General features: G+C 44.0%; 1 protein-coding gene and 1 long non-coding RNA gene across 9 annotated transcripts in view; both read left to right on the forward strand.

Moving 5' to 3' along the window:
- The window catches only part of KIF16B (kinesin family member 16B), a 394,203-nt gene that overhangs the window by 275,170 nt on the left and 97,745 nt on the right, over positions 1 to 21,288 (forward strand). The gene's annotated exons all lie outside the window — the stretch shown is intronic.
- On the forward strand, positions 2,262 to 5,523 carry LOC145532127 (uncharacterized). Its single transcript, XR_014073009.1, has 3 exons — positions 2,262 to 2,379; positions 3,453 to 3,665; positions 4,524 to 5,523. It is a non-coding gene; the product is annotated as an uncharacterized LOC145532127 (long non-coding RNA).

Below are 21,288 nucleotides of genomic sequence, written 5' to 3' on the forward strand. Positions count from 1 at the left end.
TAATTAACTGAAGATTTATAGTATTGCATCGCTGTTGCTTTTTCAAGATGGCTGGAAGCAAAAAGACACATACCTATTTTAGTCACGTTAGGTTTTGTTTGACTTACTTTAACTTCATCTTCTGAGCCAGCTACATGGAAAACTTTGGTTCAACACAACTGTTGTTTTTCTGACTGCCTCTCTGCCAGCATGCATTGTTGACTGCTTTATATAGCTCATTTTTCTTTGTAGGATAGAGCTGCTGATTTCATTGGCATCTGATGCTACTGAGACAAGGTGTCTGTGCTAGGGCGTGATCACAGGTGGCCTTTGATCGTGGGCTGCTGTCTTGCCATTCTGAGCCACTGAGGCCGGCAGATAAAATTACAGTAGCTCACTCCAGTGAACAAGCTTCCTGGGGGCCTTGCAGAGTCCCCTCTGCCACTCCTCTAAGAGGAATAAAAAAATAAGATCTTTTGCAAATGAAATGAAATAAGAGGCCTGAGCTAGCCCTTTCTGAATTGTGACATTCTGCATAAAACTTCAGTATTGTTCTCATTCCTGGAGACAATTTGAAATGAATGCCTATGGAGTGAGTGCAGTGAACACCAGTGAACCAAGGGAAATGTCCAGAGGCTGGAGGTTCCAGTGAGAGCCAAAATGGGGAGTGGGGACCGTGGAGAAATTGGCAGCCAGGAGATTGTGGCCCATGAGGAGGTGGGGCATTCCAGGGTTTAAATCCTCAGTGTAGAACTCCTCTAAGGAAAGATGAGTCTCAGGGTGTGGCCATGCTTACAGACCTGTGAGTTAAACTGTAGAATTAAACTGTGTTTGAAAAGATACAGAAACTATTACAACTGAGGTTTGGATGGATCACTGCAGAGCTCTAAAACTCATCCTGTGAGATGGCCTGATGCTGATACCCAACTGAAGAGTTTACATTCAAAGCAGAGATTATCATGGTGAGCCTGCTTGGCCAAGTTCTTGTAAAGGTTTAATGGTATCATACAAACAATTTAAAGGTCACAGTAGAGCTAGTGATGGTTTTCTTTACCAAAGCCTTACCCACCTCAGTTATCTAGACTTGTCTTTAATTAAAACCCGTGCAGAATGACAGTATATGAAAATGAGTTTGTAAACTAGTAGGAAATAGCTGTTGTCATCTCAGCTTACTCAGAGCTCTGATTAAATGCACAAGGTGCCAGCCGTGCCACGACAGAGTAGGCGTTTGTGTGCTGTATGTTTGTGAGCCCAGCTCTCGGGGTCTCTTGTCTTTCCACTCTAGCTTCCAGGGCCAGAGCGAAGTTCAGGGCACCCTTTCATTCTTGGTACCTTCAGATGGAACCCATATTTGTTCTTCCAGGATCTCCACTTAACTATGTAGCCCTGCTGAGCCATCAGCTGTTGAGCATCAGTGTTAACATCTCTGCATTGAACAGAGCTCAGGGTTAACATCTCTGCCGATGCAAGCCTGTGATGGTGGTTTACCTGTGGCATTAGTCCATATGGAGTGGATTCTACACTTTGGAGGAAAACAGGGGCTTATATTTTAAATTAAGTATATTTCATCTCATGTTGACTGTTAAGTCTTAGAATATTATATTCTTGTCAAGGAGAGAGTGTAATTCAGCTTCACTTTAATGGAAAGTTAACGTGAGATTCTTGGGTTAATTTCATGCAACTATTATGTGATTTTTTGTTTTTCCAGTCTTAACACCAAGAGTCACTGACTTAGTGGATTTTCATGTGAAAATTAACATTTATTTTCCCTTGAATTTCCTATGTGATTTAATTCAATATGCATTTACTTAGTTCCTAGTACATACTGGGGATAGTTATAGGTGTTACATAGAATATCAAGGTGAATGAGCCATCTCTTTCCCTCTAAAAGCTCATGTTTATGTTGGTGTATGAAACTTTACCTGGAAGTATAATTAAATACATAAGCACATGCAGAAAGATGGATTCCAGTAGCACACATTTGTACTGGCACAACATAACATATGGAGTGTTTGCACAAGAGGCATTATCTGCCAATGTCTAAAATCCAGAAATACAGTTTTACAAATCTCTTCAGGCCAGTGGAGCTACACAGAGCAGCTCCATTGGATACTTATGGATGCTTCCATAAGCAAGCATCCGATCGCATTTCCGTCTTCCTTGCTGTTAAAATAGCTCCAAGATTGGGACCTCGTGTTTGAGTTTATCAGCAAAAAAATATGAAATGTTCTTACATGAAAGACATAGACACCTACTTTATAACTTTTTTTTTTTGTTTTAAGTCGCTCAGTCATGTCCGGCTCTTTACGACCCCATCGACTATACAGTCCATGGAATTCTTCAGGCCAGAACACTGGAGTGGGTATCCTTTCCCTTCTCCAGGGGCTCTTCCCAACCCAGGTATTGAACCCAGGTCTCCTGGATCACAGGTGAATTCTTTACCAGCTGAGCCATAAGGGAAGCCCAAGAATACTAGAGTGGGTAGCCTATCCCTTCTCCAGTGGATCTTTCAGACCCAAGAATTGAACCAGAGTCTCCTGCATTGCAGGCACATTCTTTACCAATTTTTACAAGTAGGGAAACCCTACTTGTAAAAATGTTAAAATAATTATTGTAAAGATGATGGGTAGCAACAGAAATTTCTGCTTGTCTCGAGATGTTCTACAGATTAATTTTCTTACCATGGAGAGAGGAATATTAGTGGCGTGTGTGGTGGTAGCCGTGAGGGTCAGGGTGTGTAGCACCAGAAAAAGGCAGGAGTGAGTCAAGACATGGTGATGCCATGTGGAGAAGTGTAAATTTGTCCTTCAGAACTCACTCTTATTGATAGACTTGTATGGGATCCACCCATCCAGAGTTATGGGGACCACTCTGGTTTATAACTGGAGAATCTGGCCTGTTACCACTTTGCATCTCATGCTCAAATGCCACCCAGCACTTCTGCTCCAAAAGAGCCATAGTCTCTGGAGGTTTCTCACGTGGGTGGATCTCCCTGTTGCTGCCACTGTGGGCCCACTGGAACTGGTTAGTGTAAATGTGTGTGTCGTTGACAGACCCTGCCATCAGGCAGCCGGAGGGTTCTGATAGCAACTCTCCCTGTGTGACACGCTTCCCAGCTCCCCCAGCCCTTCTAGTAACGCAGACTACTGCCCAGCAGAGAAGGTTGTGGAGGTACCAGGAAATGACCACATCAATCTCTGTCTGATGCGTTTATCTGGAGAGGAAAGGTGCTTGTTATCAATACTCTACTTAAAGGCAGATACCATTACCATTGGGTCGAACCTGCCATTGTTGTAGGTCAAAAATGGTGGAATGTTGGCAGTTCCACAGGCTTTCACATAGTACTATAGCTGTCTCCCATTCACTGTGTGTTTATTACCAAGTACCAGGCCTGAGTGAAAGGCTTGGTACGTTATGCCATTTACTCCTCCAGCCAGCTGTTGAGGGCTTCTATTATTATCCCCATTTTACAGGTGAAAAAATTAAATCTTGGGGAGGATAAAGAAGGTTGTGTAGCCAGTGAGTGGCAAAGCCTCAGTCTACACTAGAGTGTCTTCAGGGCAGGCACCTCCTCTGAACCCTCACACACTCTGAGTCTGAGGTGAAGCTGGGTCTGCCGCACACTTTGTTCTGGAATGTCTGTGAGACTTCACTTCCACCTTCTTACTCTCTCGCTGTATCAAAAGGTACGTTTATGTCTCAAATTTCCCCTGTTGTACTCTTCAGCTACTTGAAGATAGCAGAATCGATGTCTAATTGAATTCTCAGTCTCCCATGATATTTTACACATGCCTCACCTTCACTGAATTCTCAGAAAATCTGCCTGTATTATCTCCAGTAGATGAGTTTTTGTTTTGTTTTCGTTGATTGATGAGAGGTGCATTTTGGGTCACTGATTTCAGAAAATGTTATCATCTACTTGAAACATTTCTGCTAATCATCTTATAGTCTGTCATTTCACGGAGTAACTCTAATTAATGAAAACAAGGGGAATCCTTTAAAATAATAAAGTTTTCAAGAATAAAACCACCACCTTTGGAGATAGAAACCTGAGAAATTTCTCGGACGTTTTCTTGAAAGTACTAGAGCAGTCAGACTTCCCGGGCAGCTCAGTAGTAAAGAATCCACCTGCCAAGCAGGAGACTCAGGTTTGATCCCTGATATGGGAAGATCTGGAGAAGAAAATGGTGACTCACTCCAGTACTCTTGCCTGAGAAATCCCATGGGTGGAAGAATCTGGTGGGCCATAGTCCATGGGATTTAATCCATAAATGGAAACACTAATAATACCCACTTGATAGAGTGGTTGCGAAGGTTAAATGAGAATACGTGTAAAATCCTTGGATAGGTACCAGGTACATAGCAGACTCTAGAAATTCTTCTGTTAAAAATTGCTACAGTCTAGTTGTCATATGACTTACAGTTTACTTTTAAAATTAAACAAAGTTGTAATTAATGCAATAAGATAAGGATGTAAAAGATTACTCTGATTCAGAAGGGAGAAATAAAGCTCTTACTCACAAATAATATGATTGTCTCTATAGAAAATCCAAAATAATTGACAAGAAATCTCCTGAAACTGATAAGCAATTATGACAAGATCGCAGGATACAAGAACAATTGCTTTCCTGTATACCAGCAATGAAACATTGGAATTGAAATTAAGAACACAATAGAATGTACATTAGGACCCCAAATTAAATACTTAGGTAAAAAGTTAGTAGAATATGTATAAGATCTATATGAAGAGAACTATAAAACCTCTGATGAAAGAAATCAAAGAACTAAACCAATGAAGATACAGTCCATGTTTATGGATGCTGCTGCTGGTGCTAAGTCGCTTCAGTCACGTCCAACTCTGTGAAACCCCATAGACGGCAGCCCACCAGGCTCCCCTGTCCCTGGGAGTCTCCAGGCAAAAACACTGGAGTGGGTTGCCATTTCCTTCTCCAATGCATGAAAGAAAAAGTGAAAGTGAAGTCGCTCAGTCATGTCCGACTCTTCACGACCCTATAGACTGCAGCCTACCAGGCTCCTCCTAGGAAGACTCAATATTGTCAAGACATCAGGTCTTCCAACTTGATCTGTGGATTCAGTGCAGTCCCTCAGTAAGTTATTTGTGGACATGGACAAATTGATTCTCAAGTCTGTATGGAGAACCAAAGGACCCAGAATAGCTGGTATAATATTGAAGGAGAAAAAGTTGGAGAACTTACACTACCCAAGCTTCAAAAGCTACAGTAATTCAGACTGTTTGTAAAATGCAAAACTAAAACTCCTAGAAGATAATGGAGGAGGAAACCCAGAAGACTTTGCGTATGGCAGTGATTTTTCAGATACAGCATCAAAGACACAATCCATGAAAGAAACAGTTGATAAGCTGGACTTTGCTAAAATTGAAAATCTCTGCTCTACAGAAGACAATGCCAAGAGAATGAGAATGCCAACCTCATACTGGGGATAAAATATCTGCAAAAGACACATCTGATAAAGGACTCATCCAAAACATACAATGAACTTTTAAAACAATAAGAAAATGAAAAACCCAATTAAAGAACAGGTAGAAGATCTGAACAGGCATGCCACCAAAGAAGATGTACCCATGCAAATATAGGAGGGACATCTATGAGCATCATTCATCAGTTGGGAAATGCAGAAATGAAATTGCAGTGAGCTATGTCTGTACACCTATTAGAATGGCCAAAATCCAAAACTCCATGGATATCAGATGCCAGTGAGAAGGTGGAGCAGCAGGAACTCTCCTTCATTGGTGGCAGGAATGCATAATGATATGGCCACTTTGGAAGACAGTTTGGAAGTTTCTTATGAAACTAAGCACACTCTTACCATACAATTTGGCATTTGATATCATTGGCATTTACCCGAATGAGTTGAAAACATATGTTCACACAAAAACCCACACATGAATGTTTATAGCAGCTTTATTCATAATTGCTAAAACTTGGAAGCGATCAAGATGTCCTTCTGGAAGTAACTGGATAAATAAGCTGTGGTACATCCAGACAGTGAAATATGACTAACCTTAAGAAGAAATGAGCCATCAAGCCTTGAAAAGACATGGAGGAATTTTAAATATGTAGAACTAAGTGACAGAAGCCAATCTGAAAAGACTACTTACTATATGATTCCAACCATATGACATTCTGGAAAAGCCAAAGCTGCAGACCCAGTAAAAGGGTCAAGGGTGAGTAAGAATTAATAGGCAGAACACAGAGAATTTTTAAGACAGTGAAACTGCTCTGTTTGATACTGTCATGGTGGGTACATGACTTAATACATTGTCAAAGCCCATAGAATAGGCAAGAGTGAACCCTAATGTGAACTATGGACTTTAAGTGACAATGATGTGTCTGTGTAGGTTACTAATTATAACAGATATAACCTTCTGGTGTGAGAATTTAATAGTGGTTTTGTGTGTGTGTGTGTGTGTGTGTGTGTGTGTGTGTGTGTGTATTTATTTATTTATTTACTTATATATACATTTATATATACATATGAGGATAGAGCTGGATATGAGAAATTTTGCTTCCTCTCCACTTTTCTGTTAACCTTTACCTGCCTTAAAAATAAAGTTTATTTATGAATTTTATAAATGTTTTTATAAATGTAGTCATCATGCATTGATAATCTCCTTCCTTTCCCTTTTTTCTGCCTTCATTTTTCTTTCACTTCTGTCCTCCCTCCATCCTCTTATTTTTCTGTTGTCCTTTAATTGCTTTGCTCAACAAAGGAGGGAAGGATGGATGGGTGGGTAGGTAGGTAGGTGAGTGGGTGAATGAATTTGGCGCTGGTACACATTTTTCTCAAGAGTTTGAGTTTTAATTATTATAAGGAAGGTGATCATCATCTAAACAAATTATATTTTTATACATATTTTCTCTACTGCTAAGCGTATAATAATGTATATTTCATTAAGAGTGACTCACTCATTACTTTGAAATTTGGAAGTTGCTATTTTTTCTGTCTTTGCCAAGCACCATTTTTATTCACTTGTTCTTTCCAAACTGAAGATACATGTCTGTCTTTATGAATCAATGATTTTAAGAATATGCAAATCAGTGAGGTGCCCACCCAGCACAGACCATCTTTGTAAATTAAGACATTTTAATACAGAAATGTTTCAAAATTCAAAATTAGAACATTTGAATAGTGAGGGAAAAGAGAAGGAAATCTCTTGTAATCACACAGAAGCATAAGCTAGATGAGAGGTCAGGTGGAATACTGATGTAATTAATTGGCAGTCATGAAGATTACCTTTCCCTGTAATTTTCATGTATCGCCACAAAGGCTTTTCCTCACAGATGCTTGGTTCAGAGGGCCTTCACGTTCACCTGCCTTGTAGTATCACTTGGGATAGTCTGAGTGACCTGTTGCTACATTTAATTACACTGTCAGTATGATATGTGAAGACTTTTTCTTCAAGGGTCGCTTATGAAATCTGAAATTGGGCTGCCCCTTCCTCTGCCCTTTTCCTCTATACTTTCTACCACTTTCTTCAGTACTAAAACTAAATTCTCCTTCATCCTGTCAGACAGAAAAGTTGAGATGATCTTCTGTAAAGTTAGTGTGAAGAAGCAGAAGGACTTGAGTACATGAATTTTAGCATCAAGATAAAGTTAGAATTTCCATGTAGAAGAGAAGATCACCCTTTTTCCAGGACATGGCCCTGGTTCTCCATGGGGCAGAGGGCCTTCTTTGGCAATCCTGTGCAACCCATTCTGGCTCAAAAGAGAAATCACCTTTACCTAAAGAGTGTTGGGTTTGTTGATAGCAGGTGTTCAAAGAACTCTTAGAATCAAGGGATGCAGCCCTATAAATTAGCAAATTTCTGCTCTGCAAAAGGTTATATAACCATCTCCAGCTTTCAGTACACTAAAGGAGCTTTGAGATATCATGAGAGAGAAATTGATGGCTTAGACATTTTGTCAAACTTTATTTTTTAGGACAGTGTATATTAAAAAACTAGAAAGAATGATGTTATAAACCCAATGCACCCTCATATCACCCAGCTTCATCATTGTCAGCATGTGACCTGTTTTGTTTCATTTCTTCCTCAGTCACTGTACACACACATTCACAGGATTATTTTAAAACAAATGCCAGATATCATATTGCTTTCTTAGTTCACTCAATCTTGTCCAACTCTTTGCAACCCCATGGCCTGTAGCACGCCAGGCTCCTCTGTCCATGGAATTCTCCAGGCACAAATACTGGAGTGGGCAGCCATTCCTTTCTCCAGGGGATCTTCTCAACCCAGGGATTGAACCCTGGTCCCCTGAATTGCAGGGGGATTCTTTATCAACTGAGGCACCAGGGATATCATATTTTATCCATAAATATTTTAGGATGAATGTCTTTTGAAAGTGTCTTATAATCTACAGATTTCCCTTCCCTCTTGTTTTCTCAACATTTGTTTGTTGATGAAACCATGTCGTTTATGCAAGGAATTCTCACATTTGAGCTTTTGCTGGTTGCATCCCGTGGTGCCATTCACCATGTGCCTCTCAGTTCAGTTCAGTCACTCAGTCATGTCTGATTCTTTGAGACCCCATGGACTGCAGCACACTAGGCGTCCTTGTCCATCACCAACTCCTGGAGCTTGCTCAGACTCATGTCCATCAAGTCAGTGATGCCATCCAACCATCTCATCCTTTGTTGTCCCCTTCTCCCACCTTCAATCTTTCTCAGCATCAGGGTCTTTTCCAGTGAGTCAGTTCTTTGCATCTGGTGGCCAAAGTATTGGAGTTTCAGCTTCGGCATCAGTCCTTCCAATGAATACTCAGGACTGATTTCCTTTAGGATGGACTGGTTGGATCTCCTTGCAGTCCAAGGGACTCTCAAGAGTCTTCTTCAACACCACAGTTCAACCATTTGTTAGACTGAGTGGCTTGATTGAGTTCAAGTCTAATTTTCTGGGACAAAAACACTAGAGGTGGTGCTGTTGTTCCCTCACATCTCAGAGGAAGCACGTGATATCTTGGGGTCTCCCTCTTGATGGTCTCTGCTGTCTGTATTAAAGCAACCCATTGACCATGGCAGTAACTGCCCATCTCATGACCACTTCCTATGCACGAGTGGGCCCATCCTGCATATGTCAGTTGAGTGCTTCCCGTCTCCAAGGAGCTCATGGTCCTGTCAGAGCAGAGACAACTCACCAAGTAACTACTCAGATAGTCATGTACCACTTCCAAGGTTATCAGAGGACGTGACTTCCAAAGCAGTTGCTCCCAAACCCGTGTGACCAATCTTTGAATTTATCTCAAGTGGCTTTTTGAAAAATACAAATTCTCAGAGTGTGTTCTAGTATATTCTGATTCGGCGAGACTGAGATGAGATCCAGGAATCTGAGTCTGCCGAAGAAAGATGAGACTGGTGTGGACGTAGACAGGGAAGGAAAAGCCAGATCCTAAAGCCGTGTTCCTGACTTTGGACCTGAGCCACAGGACAGTGAGGCCAGTGGAGCACTGTATGCAGATGAGTGGAGGGCTGACATTCGACTGCCCTGGAGAGAATGGAGGGAGCAGGAGAGACGGAGGCAGCAAGAGCAGTGGCTGGGCTGTTACTGTCTCCAGACAAGATGCGACTGTGGCCTCAAGGAGGTTGTGATGGCTGTTGGCGTGGAGGAAAGTGGGCGGATTAGAGAGACATACCAGAGGCAGAGTCAGTGTGGCTCGCCACTCTGTCGAATGAGAGCGGAGGGCAGTGATGAAATGAGCGTGGGTGCCCAGACCCGCAGCATTCATCTGAACCAGACAGTGAGATTCCATTTTAAACCTGTTTGTATCTTTTACATTTCTACACAGTCGATGACACTGAAATAGTGCTTTTTTTTTTTTTTTTAGCATTTCACTAACTTGGGGTTTGGAGGTCCCAATATGTGCGGTCGGCAGTCATGGGTCAGGGAGAGCAACAGTCCAGAGACCAGAGGACCAGCAGAGCTGGTGGAGTGTGTTTCCATCCTGCAGGTTGATGTTTCTGTTCAAACCCAGCGATGGGAAGGACCCCTGTCCCTGCTCAGCGCAGTCAGGCATACGTTCTTCCTACTCGGGGGAGGGTCCACCTTTTCGTTCAACCTGTTGGATGAGACCCACCCACGTGAGTGAGGACAATGTGCTCCACCCAGTCTGTTGACTCAGATGTTCATCTCATCCAGCAACAGTCTCACACACACATGGAAATAGCATTTGGAGTAATGTGGCAACCTACTCCAGGATTCTTGCCTGGAAATGCCATGGACAGGGAAGCCTGGCATGCTGCAGTTCATGGGGTCGCAGAAGAGTCAGACACGACTGAGCAACTGAACAGCAACAAAATATCTGGGCACCTAGTGGCCCAGCAAGTCGGCACATAAGATTAACCGTGACAGAGGCCATTTCTATTCACCCCAGATACAGCTGCAGTGGTAATTTTTCCATTTTTGAGGCTTTTGATACTCTAACATCAGTCCTCAGTCCCCAATACATCCTTAATCCATCTGTCCAATAAATCCATGTGTCAGCTTCCCGGCTCCCACCCTCACTCACAAGGTGTTTGGGGCTTGGCAAACAACAGGGATTCTCTGGCTCTTTCCTCTTGATGGAAATAGCATCAGATGAAAGGATCAAAGCACAGCGCAATATGGTGGGCTTCAGAGCTGGGCGTGCTCCATTGTGGAGTTTAGTACTGAACATTTTTCATTTCCTGGGTCACTTTTAAAAGCAAAATGAAACGAGGCTTGAATATTACAGAATTAAACCATGGCTGGATGATTGTTCCTGCTCTGCTCCTAGATACGGCTAGGGACTCGTTTGTTTCCTTTTGTGTCCTGTCTCATGGCCTCTGACACAGAAGCAGGCATCCCCAGTGACTCGTGGAGCCAGTGGCCTGGCCTCCCTCCTGTCACCCGTGCCTAGGGGAAGCTGGCCTGCCTTGTTTGGAGATGGGTGTGAGCTCCAGGCTCCTGTTGACCTCACCGTTTACCCTGCAGAATGAAATGCCATTTTCGTCTCTTCTCTCTGACATCCCTTCCATCTCCCACTCGCAGCAGCACAGCAGGGATGAGGAGGGACAGTCTTCTAAACTGAAGCACTTAATTAGCTCCCAGCCCCGGGGGAGTGTCAGAAATGCAGCTAAAGCGGAGGGAATAGCTGTGCTGGAGGATGGAAAGAACACCCGCCTCCTTCCGGTGACACCGAATTACTAAAATGGTTTTGGAGCTAATCACCATTTGGAGTCATGTCTGTGATGGTGTCATGTTTATATCATTCATTTCTAGCAGTGTTCATGTCTGTTCAGTTCCACTTGCTCGTTTCTGCCAGAAATACTGCTTTTTCCTCTTCCCCAGTGCACACATTGTCCTGGGGGTAGATAAAGGGGTGTCCCAGTAAAATTCTAGTCCCTTCTTGGGAGCCAGGTTGTCCTTTAGGGCCCCTGTAATGATGGTGTAGCCACATCACCATCTTGTTAATCCTCATCGGAGGCGGAGACATTCAGTGGATATGTTACTAATTACAAATAAGATAAAACGTGATCTTGTTGTTCAGTCGCTAGGTCGTGTCCTGTTCTTCGCAACCCCATGGACTGCAGCATGGGCAGGCTTCTCTGTCCTTCATCTAATAAGATATAATTATACAGATTTAACTGTAGATTATATTATGTGAATATGATTATAGGCATAGTTATAAATGTAGTTATATAGGTAGAGAGGTTATAGCTGTATAGCTAATAGGTGTGTAGAAAGATGTCAGTTTTAGAGATAATCAATATTATGTATAAATATAATTCTATAGATAGAGTTATGTAATACAATAGGAGGCTACTCTTGTGAAAGCATGAAGCCCAGGAGTCTGTGGAAGGATTGCAGTATAGCCCAGGCCCGGGGCTCCGTGCTGACAGCCATCTCGACTTCTCCCACCAACATGCTTCAGTCCAGCCTGGCGGATGGGGACTCATGGGCGCCTCTATCATTTGAATGTTTTGCAGTCACTTGATGATACATTCACTTAGGCTCAGTGCGTGAACCCCATTTGCCTGAGTTCTTATCGCCTAAGGTTGCGATAAAATTTGTATTTTTAAGTCCTTTAAAAAGGACTGTTTAGCCTTAGGAAAGTAATGAGTCAGCTTGCTGTGAAATCAGAAAGTCCTCATCGGAAAACCACACGCTGAAGTCATAGTGCGAACTCAGGGCAGGGGCGGCAGCTGAGCCAAGAGCGGAGACTGACACGCAATGCCCGGCTCCCGGCGTGGGTACCCCCTCTTTACAGCCCCTGAGATATTCCCCTAGGCCCATCCCACAGCTCACACGTGCTCCTCCCTATCCCATAGCCCCCAGGGGATGCTGGCCCTGCCCGTCAGGTCCAGCGTGTGCTGGCAGTGTCCCCAGGGCCTCTTAGCTCTTCCCCTCCCGCCTCCTCCAAAGTCAAGGTGGACCCAGCCTGGCTGGAACCGAGAGGGAGACGAAGCCCTGGAGGGACCCCCACAGGGAGGCTGCCGGCTCCCCCTCCTTTCCAGGGATGTTTGGAAGTACAGTGTTCGTGTTTCTCAGCATCCCTAGCAGAAGTCAGCCCAGCCGTATGTGCACGGCTGTGACCTGCTCAGCAACAGCCCCTGTGTGGCTTTTCTCCTTTTTTTTTTTTCTCTCTCACTTTCCCATCCCTTTGCCTCCATGTCCAAAGTGTGTCAGTTGCTCAGTCGTATCTGACTCTTTGCGACCCCATGGACTGTAGTCCACCAGGCTCCTCTGTCCATGGGGATTCTCCAGGCAAGAACACTGGAGTGGGTAGCCATGCCCTCCTCCAGGGGATCTTCCTGACCCAGAGATCAAGCCCAGGTCTCCTGCATTGCAGGTGGATTCTTTACCAGCTGAGCCACCAGGGAAGCCACAAGGTCGCCCCTAAATAAGTGACCCCAGTCTTTGCTCTCAGAGGATCTCATGCTGCTCTTATGGGTTGGACATATATTCTTTCTGACCATTTTGCTGTTCGTTCATGTGTGTGTTTGTGTGTGAGAGAGAAAGTAAGTGTGTGTGTGTGTCTGAATGTGTGTGTGAGAGTGTGTATGTGCGAACCTGTTTCCCTGTTCTGCGTGTGTATAATTTTTAAAATCAGGGACAGTTGTGGATGCGCTCACAGAAGCCTGGGTCACGTCGCCCTGAACTCCACCCTCCTCTGCACCCTCTCAGGTGGTTTCCCCTTCCTGTGCTCCATGTTCCCTTTCTTGACTTATTCCCTCATTTCAACGGAGCACATCCCTAGGAGCTTTCTGAGAAGGGATGCACAGGAGGTGCATTTCTAGAGACATGTCTGATGAGGTCTTTCTTCACCCACTCCTGACTGGACAGGATATATTAGTTGGAAACCATATTGTCCTGTAGTTTAGGGGGATTGCTTCATGGTCTTCTGACTCCAGTACTCGTGTCACGTGGGGCAAAGCCATCTCGGTGCCCAGCCCTTTGGCTGTGTTGTGATTCTCTCCCCACCTCTGTCCCCAGCATTTGGAGTGCTCAGGGTTCTTCTCTGGTGAGCAGCCCCTCCCTTCTCTGGGCCTCTGTCTGCATGGACTTTATCTCATGTCCTTCATCTCTGGGAGATTTTTGTGATCATTTCCTCTTGAGGATTTTCCTTTCTGGAGTCCCACTTGCCTGTATTGAGCCTCCTGGCCTGATTCTCCTCTCACCTCCTCCCATCTGCTTTCCATCTCTCCCTCCCTCGGCTGGTCCTTCCCTGCAGGTTTGAGAAACTCTGTGTCACGTGGTCCCTCTCACCCCGTCATCCTTTGCTTTAAAGTTCCGCTGGTTACTTTTGCATCTTTTCATATTATAAACCTGGAGGCCTTGCTTCTTGCTTCCAGAAATTGTTGATTTGTGTATTACCATGGGTCCGTGTAGTTCCTCTTCATACATCCTTTCCTTTGCTGCAGCAGCCCAAAAGGCAGGATCAGAATTCTTCTGTGCTTTTGTTTAAGAACCACTGTCTCTGTCCTGTCTCCATAAAGTTCTCTGCTCACTATTTATATCAACACTGGCGAATTATCTTTTCTCTCCTACAAACCCCCACCCAGTCGGCATTAGGCTTTCTTAAAGATGCTTCAGTCCCCTTCACTCCAATTCAGCTTTGTCTGCCAAATGAGTTGTGCTTTTCTTAGATGAAAGGTGTTCACCATGTCCTGGGCCCGCAAACCTCCTTTGTTGCCTTTGTAAACTGCATCTTTATTTCAGGGTTCTACCAGTTATTTGTTTTCCCTAGACAATCGTTTTCTCTTCCATACATGCCACTTAACGTTTTTCATAGCGGTAATGAATCAGTGTTGTTGCAGCACTTTGAGACAATATTTGGGGGGAACAAATGGAGAAGAACACCAGTTTGTTCCAATTCCATACAATTTTTATCTTTATTGTTTGCTCATGTAAAGCTCTCATCCTTTTCTAGACAGGCTTATATTTATTCCCAGCAGTTCACTGCAAAGTGTTTACATTTACATCTATAATATTCCAGGCAACCCAAAAAAAAAAAAAAAAAAAGACTTTCACTAATCTATTTTCTAATTGAGATCACCTGTCTCATATTATTTATAAGTGAAATTAAGAAACTGCTATTGAAATCAAGAAAAAATTGCTAATCAGAGATGAAAATCGTAGTAAAAGAAGCCATCATCTTTTTCTCAATGGATTTTTTTAGCCGACTGAGGGGCCGAGGTGAGGCTTGTGCTTAAGCCGCTGGTGATTGCTGTGGGCAGTGAGGGGCCCTGTCTGCTCTGTCTCCACAGTCTGGGGTATTTATGCTTCTTGCTGTATATTGTGATTCCCCTTTCCTTTTCCATTTATAGTGCTCATTTTCCAGTTCACACAATTGCATTTATCTGCAGTTCCTCCTCTGAAAGAGTCTGGGTGTATCCAGGTAATAGCACAGTTCCCATAAACTGACCTTCCGTACTTGGCTGGGCAGTTTCCTTGTGGCAGAGTCTGTGGATGGTGTCAGGTTAGCCCCCTGTTTCTTCAATTAAATGGCCCTATTGCTGTCCCCAGGACTCATTAACTGGCGAGGTTTTCTTTCGATCTGTAAGCTCGTCTCGTTACCCGCATCCTGTCAGTCCCCTTTAACTTGCACTGCACTGCTTGTCCTGCCCTACAGTTGAAAACAGTCACAGGTAGGAAAAGTCACGACGACTGAAAAATCGGTGCTTACGGAGTTTCGGGTTTCTTTGGCATTTCTCCCAGCCAGATGCCGGTGTCCAGGGAAGCTCATATGTTTTTGTGCCCCGGGTTGGCAGCATCCTTCACTCTCTTCTGCAGGGGCTCCTCGGGTTTTAGGAGCTGTCCAGGACAGTGGTAAAAGTTTCTAAAGTTTGAGTTCTAAATTGATTTGATAGACTTCATTCTCTATAGTAAATAAGTAAAACCCTTTGAGAGAAAGAAGATCCTCTTAAACCCATGATGTTTTGCTACAAGCTAAGGTCCTAAGGAAAGAAAACCCACGCCTTTTATTGTCTGTTGCGATCTAATTACCTAATGGCCATCTCTGTTGAGTGTGTCTTTCAGGAAGCACACAGATTGAACGTATATATATTTTTCATTGAGATGCTTGACTCTGTAGGTAATAATCTGTTTGATAAAGGAATTTATTTTCATTTCCTTATATGAATTATCGACCTATTCTGTCCTTTTTGAAAATTAGAGATGGTGCATTTAAAGAAGTTTGATCTGGCTTTTCTCCCCGCCTCCACCTTCCCTGTCATCGCCACACCTCAGTACCTGTGAAGGGGGTCAGTGGAGCAGATAATCCGAATCTCCAGCTAATCCTCTCTGTGGGGCAGGGTCACAGGCCACCACACTCGGGGCCACAGTCCTCTTCATACTTGGGACGTGACTGTGGCTCCCCCCTGGGATGCAGGGATGCGTGTGGACCCTGAGAGATAACTCCCAAGGCAGGAGGATAATTTGCCAGGCAAATAGTCCCTCGGGGATCATCAGGAGCTCCTGGCCCAAAGAACAAAAAAGGAGCAGTGGGTCTTCCTCCCCCAGAGTCTCCAGAGCTTACCCCCTGGCCCTGAGTTCAGGGACTCAGTGTTACTCAACAATGGTCCAGTTCAGGGCCATCCAGGGAACACTTGCCATCGATGTACAGAGGACCTTAAGTCAGACTTGAAAGGGAAGGATCGTCCTGCTCACCCACAGGCACGGCTGGTGGAAAGGGACGAGATTGTCATTCAGGGTCTTGAAGCATCTCACTGCACCCCATTTCCGGGCTGCACAAGGGGTGGGAGCTTGGGGGTGCCAGTAATTCTCAAGTGTTTTAGGACCAGTCCTTTAAGTGCCTTGTAGCCAGGACATGCCACACAGCAAGTTCAGTCTGTCAGTTACGTTGGTCACTGGGAGTCGTCCTTCTCTTTATAGATGTCAGGAACCTCTTTGAAGGCTTATGCTGAGCTGGGAGGAGTCATGGGCTTAGAAACAAAAGAATAGGGTTTGGAGTTTGTTTTATGATTTTTCCCCAGATGGCACTTTACAGAATCTCATTATTCAAAATGATCTTTCAGAGGATAGTTAATTTACCTTATAGTTAGATTTTTTTAACTTATTTTTAATATGATTCCCCATTTTGAAAAACATGTGAAGTCAGCCTTCTTTTAAAGCAACTCTTGAAATACAGGGTCTGCCAGTGACTGATACTAGGTGACTTTGGGGAAAAAAAAAATTCCAGATTCTTGCTGTCCTCTACTTTCCTTTGAAGGAGAGAACATTAAATACTTACATGCTTTATGCCCTTGTAAAAGAAGAGAGAGTTAACAGATTTGCCCAACAACTTCCAGAGGACCAAACTGTATAGATAATAGCGTCAATGACTTAATAAATACTCCTTGTGAATTGGGCCGTGCCCCAAGCGCTTTTACAGACAGTAGCTCATTTAATATTCTGATCCTTAAAAGACAGTCCAGTGAGGAAGCAGAGGAGTTCAGGGACTTTCTGTCCCTGTGCTGTAATGTCCCCACGCCCAGCGTGGTAGCTGAATGGTAACCAAGTGCCTGAGGAGCTGGCTTACAGGGCAGAGTTGGACTCCAGCAGCCGTGTGATCCCATCGGCCAAAGTGTATCTCCAGGGCTCTCTTCCAACCTCACTTCTGTGCTGAGGGTGTCAAGTTGCTCTGCATCTGGCTTTAGCCGGTTACCAATCTCTTACAAAGAGACCCAGTGAACAAAAGTCAAAGAACCAGAGTGAGCCCTGGGTGCTGGGCTCCTCCCAGTGTCCTGGCATATTTTGCTTTCACCAAACAAAGTTGAGAGTGTGGCCCGTGAGACTCCGTCACTCCTGGCTCACAGGGGCACCAAACACTTGACTCCTCTCTTCCGGTCTGGAAACTGAAAATTTGGGACTGCTGTTGACTTGTGCTCTGGAGAAAGGCTCAACAAGCTTCTCAGTTCAAGCAGACAGTGGCTTTCTCATGTGGTCTGTTTGTTTATGGGGTTTCACCCTGACCTTGCTGCTCGACCCGGCTGGGTCATCAGGATCATTGAAGCTACTTAATACCCCAAGCCAAAATGTCAACCTATAAAAATTGAATATCACATAGACTTGAAATGCACATCCCTTATAAAATTTTTAAAGCTTGCTAGATTTTATTAAAATATGTGAACCAGACTGAGTATATTAAATTTATGAGTCCAATTGATGCAGTACCACAATAATTCAATACAATATGCTTATGTCATTAAACTCATAAAGAAGATTCTATGAATAGCTGTAATGAATAGTTCGGATTCTGTAATCACAGACTAACATTTTCACCCTGATGAATTTTAAGTGGGAGCTCTCAGAATTCTATTTAACATCAAGAAATAAATGCCATATTTCAAATGATGACTACTTATTCTAAGTATTTACTTTAAAACCTAGGGTAGAAAAGAAGTACCTGCAAAAACAGAATTATTCATTAGAAATACGGAAAAAGGTTGGAAGAGGTTGGCGTGAAGTAGAATAGGACTGTAATTTATGGCTCAGTTCAGTTCAGTTGCTCAGACATGTCCGACTCTTTGGGACCCCATGGACCACAGCACTCCAGGCCTTCCTGTCCATCACCAACTCCTGGAGCCTACCCAAACTCATGTCCATTGAGTCAGTGATGCCGTGCAACCATGTCATCCTCTCTCGTCCCCTTCTCCTCCTGCCCTCAATCTTTCCCAGCATCAGAGTCTTTTCAAATGAGTCAGCTCTTTGCATCAGGTGGCCAAAGTGTTGGAGTTTCAGCTTCAACATCAGTCCTTCCAATGAACACCCAGGACTGATCTTCTTTAGGATTGACTGGTTTGATCTCCTTGCAGTCCAAGGGACCCTCAAGAGTCTTCTCCAACACCACAGTTCAGAAGCATCAATTCTTCAGCGCTCAGACTTCTTTATAGTCCAACTCTCACATCCATACATGACTACTGGAATAACCATAGCCTTGACTAGATGGATCTTTGTTGGCAAAGTAATGTCTCTGCTTTTTAATATGCTACCTAGTTTGGTCATAACTTTCCTTCCAAGGAGTAAGCGTCTTTTAATTTCATGGCTGCAATCACCATCTGCAGTGATTTTGCAGCCCAAAAAAATAAAGTCAGCCACTGTTTCCACTGTTTCCCCATGTATTTGCCATGAAGTGATGGGACTAGATGCCATGATCTTAGTTTATGGCTAGTCATAAATTATAAACAGAAACCAAAGAAACTTTTTCTGTTCAGTTTTGACTAATACCATTTATTCCCTCACCTTTTACCTTTTTCTCAAATATGTGTGTTTTGGTAATCTCTTACTGAATAATAACCTACCCAAAAGTGAGTGAGTGCTTTAAAGAAACTACAGTTTTTTTGCTTATGATACTGTGATTCTGGAACATGGGCAGGGCTCCACCAGGTGGTTCATCTTTTCCAAGTGTCACTGTCAGGTCAGGGCACTTGTATGTGGCAGCATTTGGATCATGGCTGCGCTAAAGACTAGGCTCAGCCAGGGTACCAGAACCTGCAAGGTGACCTCTTCACTCTCAGCATTACCTCCAGTGCATTCTCGAGGTTAAAACAAGTCACAGGACTTGTCCTGGCAGGGCTCCATGGTTCAGAGAGAAGAGAGTTTGGCAGGACACATACTGGACCCCTGGTCTAAGGCCTGGTTGAGAACTAATCTGGTGGGCAGTGCATTGCAGAAGTGCCTCCCCCATGCTAAACAGAGCACAGTGCAGTCCTTCTGGACCACTGGCCATGCCACAAGCTCTGCTACCCCACTGTGAGGCTTTATACCCACTCTGCCCGGAACAGGCTTCCTTCAGAATCTTTCTCCAATGTCTTCACGGGCTTGATTCTTACTCACCCCTCAGGTCTTGGCATAAATGTCTCCAATCCCCAAGGGCTGCCTTTCCTAGGTGCTCCAAAAATCTCATTCCTATTTTTTTTTTTGAGCCATATTTTAATTCCTGCTTTCCCTGTCCAATCTCCCTGAAAAGCCTGCATGTTACTCAGGATGGAAATGAAGCTTGTCTTTCACTGAATCCCTAGCAGCGCTGGCAGGAGGAAAGCTCTTAGTTAAATATTTGTTTGTAGGGTTCGTGAATGGGGTCTGAAGAGAGAGGCATCAACAGAGAATAAGCCTTGATTTAGTCCTTAAAGGATGAACAGGGTTTGGATAATGGAAGCACAGCACCAGGAAGAATGACTCTGAACCACGAGGAGATGTTGTGGGCAGCCAGGTGCTCTAGGAGGGCAGGCTCTGTGTCTGTCATATTTAGCACTGGACACCCATGTGCCCACACACGACTTCGTGGGAAGCAAGTATGCAGTAACTGTGCAGTGGTGGAGTAAGCTGCTTGTCAAAAACTGTCCTTAATTTTATCAGAGCATGGAGAACATTTGGAAGCATGTTGGGAAAGGAACCCACCATGGTTGATCCAATGGAGACAAATTTTAGGATTCTTAAAATAGCCAGAGAGAGGTGTTCAGAGTAGAATGTATGGGAGTTTAAAACTGGGAAGACTTGACCATGAATAATATCAACCTGCCTGGGTTGGTTCATAACACGTGGCCAGTGGTGACTAGACCTCTCTGGGGTCTAGAAATATCCCAGTGTGTCTCCATCCAGGCCAGATTCATCTGCAGAGCCCATCAATCAATGATTAATTCTCCAGGTACTCCAAGGTAAATGAAACCTCTAAGTCTTATTGGACTGAGAGTTGCCTTTAAGCTGCCACCATGGCTAATGAGTTCTGGAAATGAGGAATGCCTTCTCTGTTAATATGTCATGGTGGAAAGGTGGCTCAAGCCCTTTTACATTTTTAAAGAACATTTCAATTTTAATAATTTCAATAACTTTAAATTAAATTATGGATTGGTGTTAAAATTTTGTAAAATGAAAAGAGCTCCACAACAATGAGATGGCCGGGAAATCATTCAGATGACACAGCTGGGGTGAAATATTGCCCATGAAATAAGCAGTAGGCTGCAGTTACAGCCATGAGCCCTATTAAAGCGGAAACTTTTTAATAACATAAAATGATTTTATCCCCCCGTTAATTAAAATAGAAGGAAGGAAGCCAAAAGATAAAAAAAGGTGAAGTCTTTCAAATGCTTCTGAGGTCCTAGTCTCATTCCCACATCTTATACACACACATACACATTCACGCACCCTCACATGCGTGTGTGGCTGATTGAAATTCAGGGTAAATTCTGAGCCTACACGAGCAGGGAGTGGACAGCCCCAAAGAAAGGGGCTGCATATACATTTACATTTATACCTTAACATTGCAGGCTTAAAGGATTCTCCTTGAGAATTTCGAGGACTTTCTCCTGAATCTCAAGAGCCAGTCATTTTGTCTCTTAAAGTTGTTGCCCTTGTCTAAGGCCCTGTCTCCTGAGATCTCAATCTTCTTATGTGGAAACAGACACCTGTCCTCCTCCTTAGACTGTCTCAGGGGTCATAGGAGCTCCTGAGCCCGGAAAGACTTCACACAAATACCTGCAGACCCGACAGCCAGGTTCAAGGCCCCCAAGATTCTCCTTCAGACCCTGCCTTTCCCCAGGCTGAGCCCTCCACACGCTGGCCGTGCTTCCTGTTCACATCCTTCAGTGAGCCTAGGTACCACACACCTTCCCTCCTTTCCCTGTTCTCAGACTTGCCCTTCCTTCCAGATTACAGACCTGAAAGGGGAGTGGCTGCGAGATGGGAGCGGCCACACCATGTAACGTCCCTGTGACCTCCCAGGTTTTTGCCTGGATAAGCTGTAGAGCATGAGGTCTTCCCTATGAGCAGACTAGCGTTTCATCCAGAAGCTCCCAAGGTGAAAAACCCAGGAG

This window comes from Giraffa tippelskirchi, chromosome 13 (genome assembly GCF_054371585.1).
Source record: "Giraffa tippelskirchi isolate mGirTip1 chromosome 13, T2T-mGirTip1v1.2.pri, whole genome shotgun sequence".
Taxonomy (NCBI): Eukaryota; Metazoa; Chordata; class Mammalia; order Artiodactyla; family Giraffidae; genus Giraffa; species Giraffa tippelskirchi.